Below are 19,531 nucleotides of genomic sequence, written 5' to 3' on the forward strand. Positions count from 1 at the left end.
TGATTCTATGATTCTGTAACTGACTCTGTTGTTAAGTTTATTTCTCCATTTCAGTGCTGGGCCCTGGCTCAGCCCCTGACTGCGGTGTGTGGAGCGCAGCCCAACTTCCCCATCTTTGGTGCAACCTCCTCTTGGGTGCTCTGCAAGAGCAGCACAGCTTCTCATCGTCCCTTTCTTTAAGCCAGAAGTGTCTGGGCTGGCAGTGTGGGTTAGTTTTTGCCTGCTTGTGCCCGCCATGGTGGTTCAATGGGAAAGAGTGAAATCCTGTTACTAAGCTGTCACAGATCCAGTGCTTTCCTCAGGTTAGTCATGCATGCACGTGAACAGACAGATCTCCTAGAAGTCTATATGATTGCCCAATGAACTGAGTGGATGTGCTGCACAGGTGGAGAGTCAGGACCAGCTGGAGCTGAGATAAGTGTGTCTGAACAGCACACTGGAGGGTACTGCCCTTGAAGGCATTATGCAGCCCTCACGCCCTTTCCAATCAACTGTCCAAAGGTGGCAAGCAAAAGAAAGGCAAATTACCCCCTGCATCTTCTAAAAGACTCATTAATTACTCCAAAGGATTCAAGACAGAGGTGAAAAAGCTCAAGAAACAGCCTGATCAGAAAATATAAGTCTTTTTCCCACCAGGTTTGCCTTTCTTCACTCTGACTGGCTCAGGAGGTCTCTGTTCAACAAACCTCACGTAACTCTTACCTTAAATCCCATCATCTCCACTGATGCAGGAGCCTTTGTTTTATTTAGATGCCAGCAGACACTCACATGATTCTGTTGGAGGCTGTTCACAGTCCCATGCTGTCTGCAGACTACGATTCCCAGCCATGCCTGAGGCTGAATCTGCCCCATCGTGGACATGTTCCCCAGCACTTATAGATCCACCTCTGGTCCTGCTGATGCTTTTCTGTCCTAACAAGTAGATATTGATGACAGTAATTATTTGTGGTACACTAGGTCCCAGAGGAATTAAAAGAGGATAAAGACCTCTGCCTGTTATGCTTTGTGAAAGTATAGTTTGATCCAAAGTGAGGGGTGCAGTCTCTATGCACAGATCAATGTCTTCAACTGCAGCAGTTGTAATAAAACACAGTTAAACCCACCAGCCCTTGGGCTGAGCACAAGACCTGTGAAAGTGGTCTCACATGTGCATATGTGTGCCTGCTGCTGCTGCAACTCTCTAAAATCACTCTTTGCCCTCTAACCCATAACCCAGGGAGGAACTAAGGTGGACAAGTGCTTCTGCAAATGTGTGACCAAGATCTTGCCAGAGTTGAACTCCCTGAGACCTGCTCTTTGCCTCCGATTACTGGTGATGTTCCTAGGGGTCCCAGTGATGGATCCATACCCCATATGGCAGTGCACAGTACAACACAAACATGGTTCCTGTCATGAGGATTTTACAGTCTTCAGCTTTCTTGCTCATATTACAGGCTGTACAGAAACATCAGTTGACTCCTGGGAGCACTTGACCTAGGGGTCACGTGGAGGCAGAATGGGAGTAAGTCAGAATAAGTCATTAGCATGGTTGGGAGAGGCTAGGTGTAGCCTAAAGGAACAGGGATACAGATTGCCATGGAAATTGAAAGCCTAAATTAGCCTGGTATTTGATAATGGCAGACATTTGATAATGGTTGCTAGTAAATGTGTAGGATGGTATGTTCAATATTCTGCATCCTAGAATGAGAAAGGAATCCAGCTCCCCTGCAGTTTAATGTTTTTAGTGCTGCATGTTTTGTAGGTATCAGATTGTGTCAGTGATTGTGTATGGAGGAGAGAGAACGAATTTGCAGGTGAATTTGCAAAAATGAGCATATAGCACGATACTTGCACATAAAGCCACTGAAGCACCAATCATTCAGATTTCCCCTGGTGAGATCTATCTGTGCTCCTTTCCTCCCATAGAACATTAATAATAATAATAATAATTGTAATAGTGACAACAACATGTAGTCCCTCCTACTGCACTTTTCATCAGTGCAGAAATTCTCAGAAGAAACTCATTTCAATCACTCCCATTCTTCAGAGCTAATAAAGGGAACCAGTGGCATTTACTGGGTACTTTCAAACAGCTTAGCCTTTCCGTTTTCTAAAAAAATCCAGGAATCTCTTCAGAGTGTACACCTAGATTATACAGGGCAGGTGGGGAAAATGTCAGGATGCTGATAGCAAATTTAAGAGAGTCACAACACTTTCAAATCCTTGACACCTGTCAGAATTGTTTCTTTGTACTCTTGAATAGAAGAGGTTGTAGTGAGTGAATCGGGAAGTCAAACAGTCCCCATCGTTTTTAAGACCTGAAGGGCAGCTTCAGTCTCAGACTATGGTGAGAATATTGTTCATTCCTTTTGTTCAGAGCATCTTGCGTTCTTTTGCCTATAGCCAGGGAGACTGCAAAAGGGTACATGGTGCGTTCTCTCAGGTGTTTTCTTGGCAGTGAGATACATATTGTATGAAATACTCTTGCCAGTGCAGAACATTTTAGCACGTATATGCTTAATGCAAAAGTAATTGTGTGCTGAGGTCTGACTGCCCATGAAGCCACCCAATATGGTGCAGCTTTCTCCTTGTTATATCCACCTTATTTTCTTGTCTGCCTGTTTTCTCCTGCCTGCACTAAGGTGCAAGTTTCTGGATTTAGTAGCCCTCCTTTTGTTTCATTGCCTTGTAGTGCTGAGTTCAGTGGGCTCTCAGGTGCAGTGCGTATAGAAGGAATGAATAGTAACATGAGCACAAGTGCACACCCAAGTTATGTAGAAAATTTAATACAGCACTCAGAGCAGTGTGAACAGTTATCAGTTCTCCCTGCCACAGCTTGCAACTCACAAATCTCTTTTCAGTACTTCTTCGTTTTTCCGTAATTTTTCCTAGATTCCAAAATGATTTGGCATTAATTGGAATGGGACCTGAGTTAAAACCTCTGCTGGCCCCCTACCCATGGAAAGCTTACTTTATTTTGCACAGGCAGTGCTACCCTGTACATACTACAACACACAGATGTTACCAGCTACCAAGCTGCCCTTAAAAAGGAAGCATGGCTTGTTATATCTGGGTAGGTTCTCTGAAAAATAAATACATTTTAAAAGGCTTATGGATGCAAATATGAAGGAATTACAATGTTACAGTGGACTTAAGGTGAAATGAGGAGAGACTGAGAGAGCGGGGTCTGCTCAGCCTGGAGAAGAGAACCTGAGGGGGGATCTCATCAGTGTTTATAAATATCTCAAGGGTGGGTGTCAAGAGGATGGGACCAGACTCCTTTCAGTGGTGCCCAACAATGGGATGATGGGTAATGGGCACAGACTGAACCACAGAAGCTATTTCTTTGGACCAAGCCTGCATATTGCTTCTGATTCTGGCTACGGATGTTGTAGCTGGAGATCAAACTTTTGGGAAGAGCAGAAAACTTCATGGTGACCTGAACAGCTGCAAAGTGGCAGTGGATTGTGCATCTGGATATGAGGAAAAACTTCTTTACTTTGAAGGAGCACTGGAACAGGCTGCCCAGAGAGGCTGTGGAGTCTCCTTCTCTGGAGACATTCAAGACCCACCTGGACACATTCCTGTGTGATCTGCTCTAGGTGAACCTGCTTTAAGCAGGAAGGTTGGTCTAGATGATCTCCATAGGACCCTTCCAACCCCAACCATTCTGTGATTTTGTAATGGACTTCGTGTACCAATTACCTCAGCTATAGAATTTCCTTAGTCTTATTTATAAACAGGGCTAGTGAGTCCTGTTTGAGTATAAGGACTTGCTTCCTTAAAGAAGCAAAACTTCAAGATTTTTATGTGCATTGTTTTGGTGTTGGGGACTTAAATTACTTCCCATTTGTCCTTTTGTGTGTGGTTTTTTTTTTTTTTCAGGATGCATTCATTTTATTCCCTCTTCATCTGTGAGTCTAGTCATTACCGAAGCCCATGGGTGTGTGCATCCATTTGTAATGTCAATACAGTAGCCTGAACATTCCTCAGAGCCACAGCATCTGTCATGATGGGGACACAACTTCTCCCCCTGCTCCTGGCACTGCACTCTCTGTGTTCACATGCTGAGAGAAGTAAGGTGAGGTGGGATGTGTCCTCCTCCATTTGGGGGGGAAGCAGCACCATGTGTTACAGCAGGATTAGTGGAGTCTGGAGAGGAATAGCTCCTTGGTCTGGTTAGGCAAACAGAAAGAGACAGTACCAGGACAATATGCATAGAGGAAAGGCTAAATGCAGAGTGTCAGTCAGCCTTGGATTTACCTCTTTTCACTGACTTTGATCTCTTCCTCCTCACCACCTGCCAGGGAGGCAGAATTGGTTTAATCTGAGTTTCACAGAGCCATGCAAGACCTATGCCATTGCTTTCCGTGCTCAGCTCTCCCTCCATGCCTGCTCCCTGGGGACCTCACTGGTCTCTGCTGACTACAATTCATCGCAGGCCTGGTCCAATAAAACATCAGGCATTCAACCCTATCTGTATTCTTGTCTTACATTTTCCTTTTTTCCTTTGTGTGTGATGATTTACTCAATTTCCTCTTCTCGTGCCTGGACTCTCTCAATTACAGCCCTCTTCTGTACAGGCCAGACTGTCCTGCTCCTCTCTTCTTAGACAATGACAGGATCTGTCATCTGTACAAAAAAGCTCATAACTCTGTGCTGCTTCATTCCTACAGTTTTCTGTTTATGACAGAACCACAGCTTCAGCATGTGTCCTGCACTGTGTACCAGAAACTATTATATTGCTAAAAGTTCTCTTAAAATAATGTTAGTGGCTCATGGCTACTTATGTGGACCAAGCCTGCATATTGCTTCTGATTCTGGCTACGGATGTTGTAGCTAGAGATCAGAACTTTTGGGAAGAGCAGAAAACTTCATGGTGACCTGAATAGCTGCAAAGTGGCAGTGGATTGTGCAGAGAGGCTGGCAACAGGGCAGTGTTGCCTGCAAAACTCTTGGGATACCAGCTGGGCTAATGCCACCCTCAAGACTGTCCTGTGCCGTGATCTATGGAGCTGCTGCAAAAACATAGGTGAGAGGTGATGTGTGGAAAGGGCTCCAGACTCACAGAGTTTGTAGTCCTGGCAAAAGCAATAAGGAGATGCACTGGTGTTGGGACCAGGTGAGGAATAACAAAAGGTGCCTTGTACACTATCTGCATTGCAGAATGACATGTGTGGGGGGATGTGGTGGTTTTGAAGGGCATGTTGCAGCCATTTACTCAGCAGGTAATTTGCAATGCTTTCAGGGTCACAGGAATAGGCAAGATGATCAGGGCCACTAAGTGCTGTTCTCCGCTATTGCAAGGCCGTGGTCATTCAATCCCCATTGTAAACTGATCGATCTTTATCTTAAAAGCAATCAGTTCTCATACCCTCACAGCCCTCACTGGGAGGCTATTCTGAAATCTTCTTAGTTTGATGGTTAGAAACCATCTCCTGATTACCACCTTAAATGTATTCATGGTTAGCTTGCATCCATTTGTTCCTTTGCCAACATTTTCTTTTAGCTAATTTAATTACATATTGTCTCTTGTTGCTGTTTTTATGCTGATATATTTATAGAGAGTGGTCATACCTCCTCTCAGTTCTCACTTTGCTAGGCTAAGCAAGACATGCTCTCCTAGTTCCCTCCTCACTGGTGGCCTCCTCCTTCCTCGCCCCCCCCTGGCAGCCTTGCTCTGTGCTTGCTCACATTGAATTCTTCCCTGAAGCTGTGTGATTGGTAATTAAGACAGTTTGCTCAAAGGTCTCACCAAGGTCTCACACGATGACTCTAATACAACCATCTCTCTAGAGGAAATACCTTTTTTTTGTGTGTGAGGATGTAAGAGTTGAGTACTTGCTTAAAACCTTTGGATACAACTTTCTGATAAGATGTTAAAAAAACAGCAAGAGTCAGTGTGCATTATCATTTCCCCTGTAGTCACAAGGGGATATGGCAAACAAGGAACATATACAGCTTCTTCCTGGCATTTTGGGGACCAGGACAGAGCCTGCTCAGCTCTAGGTTTACTCTGTAACTGCAGCACATGTGATGTGGAGGAGGGACTCATGTCTCAGGTAGGTAGCACTCAATGATATTGCTTTGCAGGGTGGGCCACCACCATCACACTGGAGGATTTGGGGTGCTGATCATGTGAGGCCTGGAGCTGACCTTCCTCTTGCTTTGTTTCTCCAACATGCTCTAGTTACTGCAGGGCTGTACCATCTTTCTTCTCTTTTTTCTCTCTTTTCCTCCCCATGCTACTTTTTCTCCTGATAGTCAAGGTGTCAGTGGATGCTGAACATGCAACCGTGACCTTTTTGCTACTTGAATGCAGATATGCCTTTTAGCACTCACCATGAACTGGTCAGCTGTCTGCCTGGCCCACATCTGTCTGAGATAATACTGGATTTATATTTAAGCGGGTACCAGTTTTAAGTGTCTTAAATAAAAATTAACTGTTTGCCATCTTGTGCTGGACAGATCACAAGACTTGTAGCATTTGCAAATGGAATAGAGGATGAACTTGCAAAAGTAGGAACATGGGAGATGGTTGTAACATTTATTGCAGAGAGGATATTTATCCTTATAATTGGGCTTATGTGTGCAGCAGCACATATTATGGTGGAAAGATCTTGGAGTGCTGAAACTTTCTGGGAATCATCACTCAAATTAAAGAGAAACTGTACTACATGGAGCCATCAAACCACCTTTCCCCCGTTGTCTAAAAGCAACTGGTCCTGGACCTTGGGGCAAATATAATCGCTCAGGGATACAGTGACTTTTTTGTGTGGTTTCACTGGTGTTTGTTAACAAACTTGCTTAAAGAAGCCTCACTGTGCCACAAGCCGAAATAAATACAAACTTGAGCTCACTTTTCTGTATTGCAGAAGAACCTAAAACAAGGACCCATGGCATTACGACATGGTACAAGAGAAATCTAACTGGAAGTCTGCAGTCTGGGCCATGACTGAACTAATGCTGGGAAAAATGTAGGAGTGGAAGGCCTCTAAAGTGAATTTTAGCTATACTTTGCACCAAACAGACAAAGGAGTCAAAAAGCTGAGATTTTTTTTTTTTTTTATAATGTATGAAGACAGTATTGGTCTGAAGCAGAAGTAAAAACATGATGTAAACTTGCAATAAGAATATTTTATGTACAATCTGCATGAGAAACCTTCAGAAGCTGAGGTACTCTGAGATGAATCAGAGTGGAAGCTCCTTCAGCTCATAGCTCGCTGCAACCATGCAACAATGCTTTGAAATGTCTTCTTTTCTTCCTTTAGTTGCTGTCCAGATGGAAGTTGAAGGTTTCAACAGTGTCTGGGGCCGCTGAAGCTGTAACAGTCTGGGAAGCAGTTTTGACCAGCCTTCCAGTGATCCTCAGCCCCTCATCATGTCCCAGGCTGTGTAATGATCAGTTGTACACTTTTCAAGGGCAGATAAATTGTTCTCCCAAAAAGTACAGGTCCCAAAGAAGTCACGCAGGTCTCTATGCCCCACATTTATTTTGGTGAGAAACCTGGGGAGGAATTTGTAATTAAGATTTCAGACTGAGGGAGTCCCAAACAAGAAAAAAGCTGTTGTTGCTTTCTGTGAAGGATACAACACTTAGCGTACTTTCGTAGAGAGAAGTAGAGAGATTTTATCAGTCTACATCCCGGTCACAACTCATTTCTCTTTTTAACAGTATCAGCCTGGTAAGGCTATTGAGTATTGGTGCTGCACTTGGAGCACAGAAAGAATGGGATGTTTTATGGTCCTAAATTCAATTCACAGTTATATGTCTCAGGTAATGGAAGCTTTTACCACATCACTTGAGAGACCATTGTATTGTCTGCTAGATTTCATAAGCAAGGAGTTTTCTTTTTTATTTAGTTGAGCTGCTTGCTTTTTCTGAAGAAATAAATGACCAAATAAAAAGCAAATCTGAAAACCTCCCCCACTGAGTCTATTTCAGTTGTTGCTGTTTTCTTCACATTTTCCTCCTTGAAATGCATTAGTTTCCAGTTGAAGGAACCTGAAGAAAAGATGATTATTACCGAGAAATTTGCAAATTAGCACAGCTCAAAACACCTCCGCAGCAGTGTTCTAGTAAAATGAGTGAGGCTGGGCTAAAACCTCTATATATTTATTTAGATCATTCTGTCTTTGAATTTAGCAATCCCATTACCAAGCTGAAATTTAGGAGTCCTTAGATACATTTGTTCTGGAAATAGCACTGGTAAATTATAAGCTCTGATAGGTGGGAGGGTGAGGACAGCATCTAAGATCAGACAAGGAGAAAAGCAGCAGACGTTCTTCCATTTCTATTAAGTGCGTTTGCATATTTTCAGCACATTCAGTAAATGAATAGTTTCTGTCGATGGACAAAATTAGTGGTTAAAAAGAAGCAAAATGCACCAACTATGGGATGTGGGATATTGCAGTGCTATTATACAAATCGATGCCTTCAGCAGTAGCTTACAGTTCAATTTAGATCACCTCCAAAGGAGGAAGAGAGGGTGATTGAGTCAGGCCACCAGGATGAGTCTATGCCAGGAAAAACTCCCATATAAAGAAAGATTGAAATATCAGTGAAGAGATGAAGAAGAGAAGGAATGGGAAATGTGCACAATATAAGGTACAGTGCAGGAGAAGATGGACTACCGATCGCTGTTTTTTTGTGAAACAAGAAGAAAAGAATGTTTAGCGGAGAGGAAAAAGACTGGTAAAAGGAAGCTTTCTTCCAGATGACAAAAAAAGGTAGTGGACATTCCTGCTTTCGTGTCTCTTGGATTCCAGGAGCACAGCTCTAAACAAGGGTGGAATTTTTTGTGTTAACTCTAGTGTAACTACCATAGTTGCAAATGCATTTTTACTTAAACACTGTCATTCTGGAAAGCAGACTTGCCGTGTTCCAGAAAATAAGTCAAATTTGGTTTCTGACAACTTGTCAAGAAATGCTCCTGGGAGACAAATGGTCACATAAATGTCAACTGCAGCATTACTTAAATGTTCCTACTCCAGTCATTGCCAGCAATAATGTCTCAGCAGTGTCTTTTGGGCTGAATGTGGATCTATGCAACATGTTCATTGTGTTCTGAAGACATCCAGCACTGAATTTTTCACCGTATTCCTCTTTTTACCACATTAAATTCACAGATTCTGTAAGTGTTATCCTGCACTGCTAAGCTAGTGTTACCTGACAAGATTTACAGCATCTTTCCTTAAGCTCAAATGGCTACAAAAATCACCAGATGGCAGCAGAGTCATTTTTGGTCTTCTCTTGCCTCGCACTCCTTGTCACACTTACACGCTCTGGGGTGCTCCTTGTAGCCACAGTTCCCAGCTTTGCAGGGTATGCAAAGGCAGCTATGCCTGCTGAGAAAGTACTTGTCTCTTCCTCAGGAAGAGATTTATGTTCTCCATTTAGTGCCTTCGTGAAGGCTGGGTTTTAAGGCATGATTTTCTCCAGGTTCTTTTATTTTTCTCCAGAATTGCCTGAATTTGTAGCTTGCAGACACTGCTATGTATACGTGCTAATAGCTGCTTTCTTATGCTATGCTATATACAGCCAAGGTAAAAGCTATTTTAGCTTTGGCTAAGAGCAGAGACTGTCTCTGGAACCAGCAGAGGTTGACTCCGTGGCTCAGGGATGCCACTGGTTTATAGGAATTTGTTAATGACACTGTTTGCTCTTCCACTGTTGCAGTCAGTTTTGCTCAATAACATGCTGCAAGCAAAATGCTAAGAGAAGAGAAATACCCTGAAGAATTACAAAATTCAGAATAAATTTGGTCTCGAATAATCCTCAAGTTTCCCAGTTCTGGAATTTCCTACAAAAAGAAATAATTCCCAGGCAGTTTCCCAGCTACAACCATCAGACACTGAGGTCTGTAGCAGCCTGATGGATGGATACACAGACAGGAAAGCAGCCTGGCTGGCAGTGTCAGTGCTGTTTTGCCTGTTTTCCCAAGAAATGTCACCGAACTTGAGAAGTCTCCAGGAACCATTCAGACACCGGTGCCAAAACCAGGAGGAAGTTTCCTCTGGTAGTCAGGATCTGGTCTCTGTGGGTCCAATAGCTACTTCCCTGCCTGCTTCAATAACAAGCCAAGCACTAGGGCAGGGGGAAGAGGGAAAGGTTGTGATTCTTCTGGCTTGTTTCTTTTAACAGCAAGAAAAACCCCAAACCCACTCCAAAACAAGCCACACATTTATTCCTACTGAAACAGCTCCTTTCAATTGAGTGTTAGGTCTGGGAATGGATCAAGGCAATTTTGTTCAAACCTACTGGAAAGGACATGAGTCTTGTCATAGATGTCAAAACCACCTTTACCAAACTCTCAGAAAATCAAAAAATGCTGCTGTACTCAGCAAAAAGCAGATGGAGGCTTCAAAGCTCAGGGTTATCAAACATGTTGCTGGATAGAGACCGAAAAGGCCAGCAGCATCCTGGCTTCTACAAGGAACATTGTGGCCAGCAGGACTAGAGATGTGATTGTGCCTCTGTACTCAGCACTGGTGAGGCCCCACCTTAAATACTGTGTTCAGTTTTGGGCCCCTCATCATAAGAAAGACACTGAGGTACTAGAGAGAGTTCAGAGAAGGGCAACGAAGCTGGTGAGAGGCCTGGAGCACAAGTCTGATGAGGAGCAGCTGAGGGAACTGGGGCTGTTTAGCCTGGAGAAAAGGAGGCTGAGGGGAGACCTGATCGCTGTCTACGACTGCCTGAGAGGAGCTTGTAGCATGGAGGGGGTTGGTCTCTTCTCCCAAGTAGCAAGTGACAGGACAAAAGGAAATGGCCTCTAGTTGTGCCAGGGGAGGTTTAGATTGGGTATTAGGAAAAATTTCTTCAAGTAAAAGGTTGTCAGGCATTGGAACAGGCTGCCCAGGGAAGTGGTGGAGTCACCATCCCTGGAGGTGTTTAAAAGGCGTTTAGACGAGGTTCTTAGGGACATGGTTTAGTGCCAGAGTTAGGTTATGGTTGGTCTTGATCCTGAGAGTCTCTTCCAGCCAAAATGATACTATGATTCTATGATTCTATTCCAAGGTCACATCTTATGTAACTTGTGAATTTACCTTCTTTTTTTTTTTTTTTTTTTTTTTCCCCAGTTGATAATGGGGATTAGTGCATCTGGAAGCTTCTACAAGATTAAGGGATTAATTCTTTTTCCTTTAAGTGTTCTTGTTACAGTTTGGCAGTGGAAGGAATCCCTGAAGTTGGTGCCATTTCACCCATTTTTAAAGCCTTCTTTACATGGCCAGAGTTGTGGAAAAGTAGCAAGTGGAAAAGAAAAGGAAACGATTGTATGTATTTGCACACCCAGACACTCACACATTTGAGGCTTCAAATTTTACTTACTCATTCTCCCTCCTACTTAACTTTCTTCACGCTGTCCTCCAGCAGGGGTTGAAAGTTGGAAATGGACCTAAAACAAAAATACATGCTGTCTTTTATTATGAGCATATTTCAAGGGGAAAATGGATTATAGTTTTATTGGACTGAATGCATTCAATTGCAGCAACTTTTATTATTTCAAAACAAAGTCTGGTTATTCAAACAAAAAGCTGTTACCCACAATGCCAACTTTAAGCATTTTCCTATAGTTAATTTTTAAAATAGCCTTTAGGATTTACTTGGCTAAATAAAACCTCAGGAAAAAGAAGCTTGCAGGGGAAAAATCACTGCGTTAGAGGTGATAAAACGAGAAATGAGAGAGACGAACATCAGTGTGAACTCATCAGCACCAGAATAAACTCAGAAATAGACATTCTACATTTCCATAATGCTGTCAGCTGCCACTACAGAGACAGGGATCTATTACCTCTGTTTATACTGCTGCTAACTTAATTTATCTCAATTTATTCTATAAAAGTAGACACTAACTTGACTGGTTGGGAAAAAAAATTCACTTTGCACTGAAAATAAAAATGATAATGCACATAATAGGTTTCTGAAAGTAATTTGAATGACCAGTTAAAATGCAAGGTGAGTTAGACATATTTTTAGTAAATCTCGGCATGAATTACCTACTTTCATATGCACATTTGTAGATGGATTGATAAAGAGCAGATGTGGGACATTTACTTAGTATGATTGGATGGGGCTGGGTTAGCTCAGCACTCACAGGCTTCTGTATTTTGCTGGGGTTGCACGGGAGGGCGAAACAAGAGCAGAAGCGGGCACAATGCCCTCAGGGCTAAAATCAGGTGCCCTTTCCTGGTCAGCATTGTGAGAAAAGGATCTGATGCAGCTTTGTCCTGGCAAAAAATGAGCAGCTTGTGTCATTTCTGTCCAGGTGGTGAGGAAGATGAAAAATGTCAGGCTTGCCACAGATTTTTGTGTAAGGAGGTGTCTGGATGGTGTTTTGCAGGCAGACATTAGTGCGTTATGCTTTTGCTCCAATCCATCTGACAGAACCCCCAAACTGGAGTCTGGTGCTAATATGCCCATCCCTCAGCATGGTGTCTGAGCTCGGACTCAGCCCTGTGCTCACCACTGCTGCTTCATGTTGGGTCTGGAGCTCTTACCTGTCAGACTGGCACCAGAATGAGTTAGCATCAGTTTGCAAGATACCATAAAGACATACCTAGAGATGTTGAGATCTCAGTCCTTTGGGTGAGTTTGCATCCCAGCTTGTTAAAGCCCATGGTCTGGCTCAGGCAGACCTGCTCTGCTCTCAGGCTGTGGACCTCAGTCTCTCCGTTCCCTGAGCATGAGTCTGGACCTTCTTTGTAGCAAACAAGCCTCTTGGTGAGAAGCTTGCTCTTCTTAAGTACCTTTCAGGCCCCATTAGAAGTAGTTCATGGGCCTCTAGGTGTCCATAAACCAGAGGCAGAAAAGCATGGCTCTGGAAAGTCTAAGGGATATAATAATCAGCCTACAGATAAACATGTGCTTAAATGCTTTGCTGATCAGAGACGAAATGCTGAACCAGGGCCTTGGGAGCTGCCTTGTGACCACAGTTATTCCCTTTATTACAGGAAGTTGATTTTCAAATTGAGGTGGAATGTTCTCCTGTTGCAACATAACCTGTTTTTGCAGGGGAAAGGAAAAGGGGGAAAAGACTGAGAATAGTTTGTAGCAGTTTCTGCTCCGGATAAAAATGGTTTAGAGCAAAGGAAAATCAGGAGGACTGTCACTGCTGTGCAGGTATCACCAGATTTGAGTAAAACAGGGGATGAGGTAGCTGAGAACTGAGCTGCATGGACAGAAGAAGTGTAATACAGAAGCAGCAAGGTCTGGCATATCTGGTAGTGACTCTGGGTGGAGGGAGGCATGAGAAGTTTGCACAGTGCTTGTCTGCCAGCTTTCTGGCTCCAAAGAGTGAAGAATCTCACATCTCATGACAATGCTATGAGCAAAAAGAAGCCCCTTTCGCATTTTGCACCTTATTGATCCCACCATCTTGGTGGCATCCCCAGTGTTTCCGGGGTGAACAGGTGAAGTTGCCCTCATGCAGAGTGTCACTTCAGAACCATGAGGAATCCTGTGATAGACCATGTTTCTCACCCCAGCTTTGCCCATGCCTCTCACCACTTGGAGGCCTCCAACGTGCTTTCCTCTGAGCAACTGCAGGTTGGCATCACATCCTCACCTCCCATGCCTGTGTGAAGTGCTGAGGGCTACACTGCTGTACGGGAGCAGTTTAGGGGAGGGCTGGCAGCACCCTCAGCCCCACGAATAGCCTCTGCATGTTCCCCTACTGAAGGGTAACTCACCTGGCATACATGGAACATCTGTGTGAGTCTCATCTGAAGGTTCACAATGTGGATGGTGGGAAAAGCCAGCCCTGAGGGCAAACTTACAAGCTGTTATCTTTGAGGTGCGTTGCCAGTTTTGCATGAGTCAGTGCCTGGGGATCAAACTAGTGGTTGAACTACTTTGTCAATGCCTGTGCTGCTTCAGATGTGAGCTTAGTAAAAATCATTGTTGATAAAACAAAGCTGGACCATGCTCAAAAGCCAAACTAATTCTCTGTGCTTCAGGCCCTAGACCCCTTAATTTGCTGCTACTGGAGGCTTATCCAGCTGCTAGCCACAAACTCTTCCTGCTGTGGGACTATACTGTATTATGTTCCTGCTCTAGCATAAATGGAAAAGAGGAGACAAGAAAAGTGTTGAATTTAGAATGACTTTTGATTTAATAGTTCAAACCTTTACAAAAGACACGGGTGGGGGTCTGCCTAGACTACTCATTCTAATTCCAAGTTTAGATTAAGAAAAACAAGCTGTTGATTCATTGGCTCAGGTCTTTGGTTGTGCAAACCAGCAGGGCATTGATTTATGATAGGTGAGAGTCTAGGACAGAGTCTGGTAGCCCACATAATGAGTAAGCATACAGAAAGCTTTATAAGAGTGCAAAAGGATAGTGTTTCTGTTCCTTATTGGTTTTTAGTTGCTTAAATACCACCCATTTCAGTGGGTGTCAGAGCATTGATAACTTTGACAATCTGCCATCTTGCACATCAGTTAAAATGTCTTAATGAGGTAAGAGAGCACAGACAAATTTTCTGAGGTTCTGTGTACCTCAGCTCCTGTGACAGTCTTTCCAGATTCACACAGTCAGGCAAACATCACTGGCATGTGCCACAGCATTGCAGGAAGGAAGGGAAATCTTGTTGTGCATGGTAAGAGATGACAGGTCTAAGACCCAGTGCCTCATGAAACAAGATGCCAGGTTGGCTACGGGAAACAAAAAGCAAGACTAGACAGAGGTTGAGGAGTGACACTGGAGTGGTGAGTGTTGAAATGCAAAGGAACAACATGAATGGCAAGCTGAAGACTTCTCAGTGTACAGTATGTGCCAAAAAGAAAAAAAATCATTGTCTAAGATTTCAAGCCTAACTGCTGCTTCTCGAGGGCCTCAGTATAACAGTTTATTATTGATGTGGAAGCAAGAGCTTGCTAAGAAGCATGCTTAAATAGTTTTGAACTCAAAAAGCTTTGATCATAGGGCTGATTTGTGTTCACTTCAACCCAACTTACTTAATGTATAGAACAATTGGTCGTGACAGCAGTTTTGTTAGTAATCATATATAAAGCTGGATTTTACTTTGACCATCCATCAGAGAGACAGAAATTAAGAGCCAATTAGCAGTGCCATGTAATGCATTCAGACACTACACAGTACAACTGTCAGCGATGGTGCAGGTTACAGACACCGTCACAGACCTTGCAGTCTAAGAGCTGCATTGTCAGTCTGTGGAACTCTATGAGATTTGCCTTCTGGTGCTATTCTGCTCTGATAAGCAGGCTCTGAGAAGCTCACTGTGTGGCTCCTTGTTTATTGCATTGCTCTAGCCCTTATCAGATCACGCTGCTTAAAAGAAGGTGCATTCTTCCTTTGATTTGCCAGCTCACGGGGAGATTGGAGAGAAAAGATGGATTGTTCTTCCATGTCAGCTCAAAGATGATGAGTGATACATTAATTATTTCATCCTGTTATATTTTCTACTATGCTTGGGCAGCTTTTGTTGTCTCACCCAGTAACGCTGCTGCTGGAGCATTCACCAAAGTATTTGATTCTTAGAGAAGCCAGCTTTGTCTTTGCTGCCCAGTGTCATTTAGGTTAAGACAGTTAGTCCTGGGATGAATGGCTGCAGTGATGTAATCTGTGTTTCAAGGAAGGCAGCTCACAGATCGGTTGGTTAGCTAAGAAGCTGTGGTGTGGCCTCCTTCTTCTGATGTCTGTCCAGCCTCAGACTCCTGGGGCTGGGTAAAACATCATCAGACACCAAAGGGTGCTTGTCTGCCCGTGCTTGCATGAATCAAAATACCTTGCTAAACAGATAAGAAGGGAGCCAAATGAAGCAAGACACGGGGTACGGAACACATCTGTCCAAAACTGCTGTGGGAACAGCTGAGTACAGTTTCACTGTGGTGCAACGCACTGCATGTTCCTTTTCAGTAGCTGCCAACTGGGCCTTCTGGGTCTCGTCTAGTTTTCCTGAGTAGCTGCTCCTACCCTTCCTCATCTCCTTTCTTTCACTTTCTTGTATGTAAACAGTTTTTCTCTTGGTTCACCAGGGTGGCACAGATGGATGTGTGCTGAGACTTTGGCCCTGTGCTCAAATGAGGGGTCTCCAGGAGGCAGGGGACAGAAGGGACCAGGCAGGAGGGGAGGTGCCAGGAGGTATGAGCAGCAACACAGCATGGTGCCCTTGGGATTTGTGCTTTGTGGGGAGGTAAATTCCACCTTGGAGTCTTCATATGGCTGGAGTGTCTCAGATGTCTCTTCGTTATGGATCCTCTCATTTCTGTGAGAGCTGAGCTCACTCTTGAAAGCTGTTTTTCATCTGTGCTATTCAAGAGTCTCTCTCCACCACTCAGACATGTTTTGTTCACTGACTTGTTGGGACATAATAGTCTCTGACCCTCTTTGTCCGGCTTGGCTGGTATTACAATCAGCCTGTTCAGAAGTCACTCGTGTGGGGGATTGGAACTTGATGATATTATTAGCCTTTTTAATTAGCCTTGCTTCCATGAGAAAGCAAGGTAACAAATGCAGATCCAATGAGTTTTCCATTAACTAAGGAGATGACTTAAAATACTAATGCATCTGGTTTCTTCTGACATGCCTGTAGGTCTCTCAATCTGCTCTGTAGACAGTCTGCTAGGAAATTGTGATAGTGAGGAATCTTTGCTTTTCCCAGGTGGTCTTCCCAACATGCTTGTTTGTTTTCTTCCTAATCCACCTTGCAGCAAGGCCATGATCGAACGTGGGGTTCTATCTACAGTATCTTAACAGAAACAATTATGCTTCCTGATTTAATTAACACCGATCTCAGCCCTCTCTTCCCAAACTGGAGGACGAATTTCCCTTAGCTGTAGCTACACAGCTTTCACTGACTTAAAGATCAGCCATGTGCAGGATAAGAAGCACCCAGCCTCCTTCAGGGTTCCCACATGTATCGCCATGGGTAGAGAATCCTCCTTACTTTCTTCTGAGAATGAACTTCTCAAATCCCTCCATAACCTCTAAGGGAGAGGAATTAACTCAGAAATAAACACCGCCTTCAGATACAAGGTGCTTATCTGAGTGCTGAGCAGGGGCTTTGTAGAGGAACCCCTTAGGAGGCACTCCATCACATGCTTCCCCTCCAAAGCAAGCAGTCAAGTGGTGAACTCTCCAGCAAGAGACAGTGATATGGCTTAAAGTAACATACTTAGCCACCCCAGTAGTCTTAAGCAAGTTTCCCTGGCTCTTGGCACCGCTGACACAGGCAGTCCCTGCCTTTGCTGTGTTGCCTTACATTTACAAGCTTGAGGGTCAGGTGGGGCTCAAGGACTGCTGCCTTTGCCATCATCCCCGGATGGGTGTATTGAAGTTTTGGTGGTGATGCTCTCCTGGCCCTGTGCTGGCTGTGCAGTCCATAAGTGGCTCTGATGCCCTCCATTGCTATTCCTGGGCCTTGACAAGGTCTTGTCCTTCTGAGTGACAGTGGATTAGCAGATTAGTAGTAACCTAGTAAGAGGGAAATCACCTGTGGGAGGTAGTCACAAAGAAAATAATTTTCCTCTCCTTTAAGGGCAGTTTAGAGGAAGGTGGGAGCAAAGGATAGTTTCCTTCTTTTATATAATTGCAAGAGAAGCAGGGAAAATAGAGCCTTTGCTCTGCTTAAGCAGCCAGAAGGGCAGGTGGATGTGGTGGGGGCAGAAGTGGCAATTCTCCCCTTCCCTATTCCTTGCTAAGGACACAAAAAATGGAGGGGAGTCAGTGCCCAGAAAGGACACTGCTGATGGACCCAAAAGGTGGTGAACACCTGCTGGGAGTCTGTAAGGGACACAGGAGGAAAGAAGTGAATAATTTACGAAGGTTGGAATTAGTGAGTCCTGCATTCAATACATTTTTGTCTCACGGCTGACTGTCAGTCCGATTGAAACTTTTCCTCTGGTTGAGGCATTTATAAGGCTTCTCATCCATGTGGTCTGTCTAGAGTTTAATAAGCTGTGAGTTCAACCTGCAGACTTTCCATCATTTGGGACACAGGGAGTCTGTCCCCTACTCAGACATTAAAACCTTTCATTTATGTCTGTCATGCCAGTGAAATTCAGCTAAAATTGCAAAATGAGCTCAGAGGAGTGAGGGAAAGAAAGGCAGACAACTGAACAGACAAACACATGCATAAACACCTCTGCACAAAGAACATAATTGTGTGAATCCTGTTTCCTTAGAAAATCTGGATCAGAATGTCTGATTTTTCAGCAAGTGGAAGATGGACTAAAATACCATGAGAGCCTTGGGGAGGTGAAGGACTGTGCAAATGGGATGCTCAATTTTTGTTTTCCAACTACCGTAATTGTTCCAGAGAAGGAGAAATGCCACACATGGTGCCTGAAACCTCCTGCCAGCATCTACCTCCAGCTTTTTCCCTACAATTATCTTTTAAATGGAAGAAAATTGTTTTCTGCTCTCAATATCTCACTGCTGCCTTCTTCTTCATTTTCTTTTCTTTCTTTTTTTTTTTTTTTCTCATAAACATCATGAAATCATCTCTCAAAAAGAGAGATGGGAGAGATTAATTAAGCAGCTTGTATTCCAGTTTGAGGCTTTCACTGATAATCAGAAACTGCTTGAGTTGCGCTTTCAGGGGTTTGTAATATGAACAGAATCTCTGGATAGGGAGACAGGCTGTAATTAATTTCTCTCTCCAGGACGATTACAGATATAAATAGTAAAACAAAGGCAGGCAAATATCAGCAGAGGTGCCCACGTTGCATGTACTCAATTGTAATGTTGCTCAATAGCAGATTATTTTCTACCCAAGGTCAGTGGTTCACAGAATAAAAAGGATATAGCACTGGATTTTCAAGAGGTCACTGTTCCTGGCCTTTGCCAGCACAACAGCGGATAATCATGGCTTTCAGCCACTTTTCCAAGTGTAAGGTATAGCAAAGAAACTTTCTCTTCTCATCCCATCCCTGCACTATCAGAAACCTGTCCTGTGGAGGGCTGGCAGCAGAAACTAGTTAAGCTGGGGTAGTTTGAGTGTTAGTGCAGTAGGATTGTGAGAAGTGGGAAACCTTAGCAAGAAAATGAAAGGGAAGGATTGGCAGAAGCCTCTAGCAGCTTTTCGGCATCTCAGGTTTCATGGAAAAAAACAGGAGTGCCTTGCTGCCAGGGTTCTGCAGCAAATTTCAAAAGAAAGATCAGGTCTAGTGTTGCAGCACTGAGCAGGTTTGCAGACAACCTGCAAAAGCAGTTGCGGTATATGAATGACACAGATTTGTTTTAGTAGGTGCCATCTCCACAGCCAGCCCTGACAATTTCAGTATCTTCAACATGAAATGTGTTTTTGCCGAACGAAGCCTGGGAAGAAGAGGGAGAAGGCTGAGCTTGCAAAGGTTTGTGTGTCCTTCTCAGACAGACCACAGGCCTGGGCAATGCTTTCAGCTACGTGCTGTAAGGCTGGGGGAAGAGCATGCTGTTGCTTTCATGTCCCATGAGGATGGGGAGATGTTCTGGAGATGTGGCTCTTTTGTACACCCCTTGGTCCAAAGCTAAGAGAAAACTAGTGAGGTGACAGGCAGTTCTTTCCTAGAGCTCTTCATTAGCAGCCATGAATGTTTTTCGAAGCAG

This window comes from Nesoenas mayeri (assembly GCF_963082525.1).
Source record: "Nesoenas mayeri genome assembly, chromosome: 1".
NCBI classification, from domain to species: Eukaryota; Metazoa; Chordata; class Aves; order Columbiformes; family Columbidae; genus Nesoenas; species Nesoenas mayeri.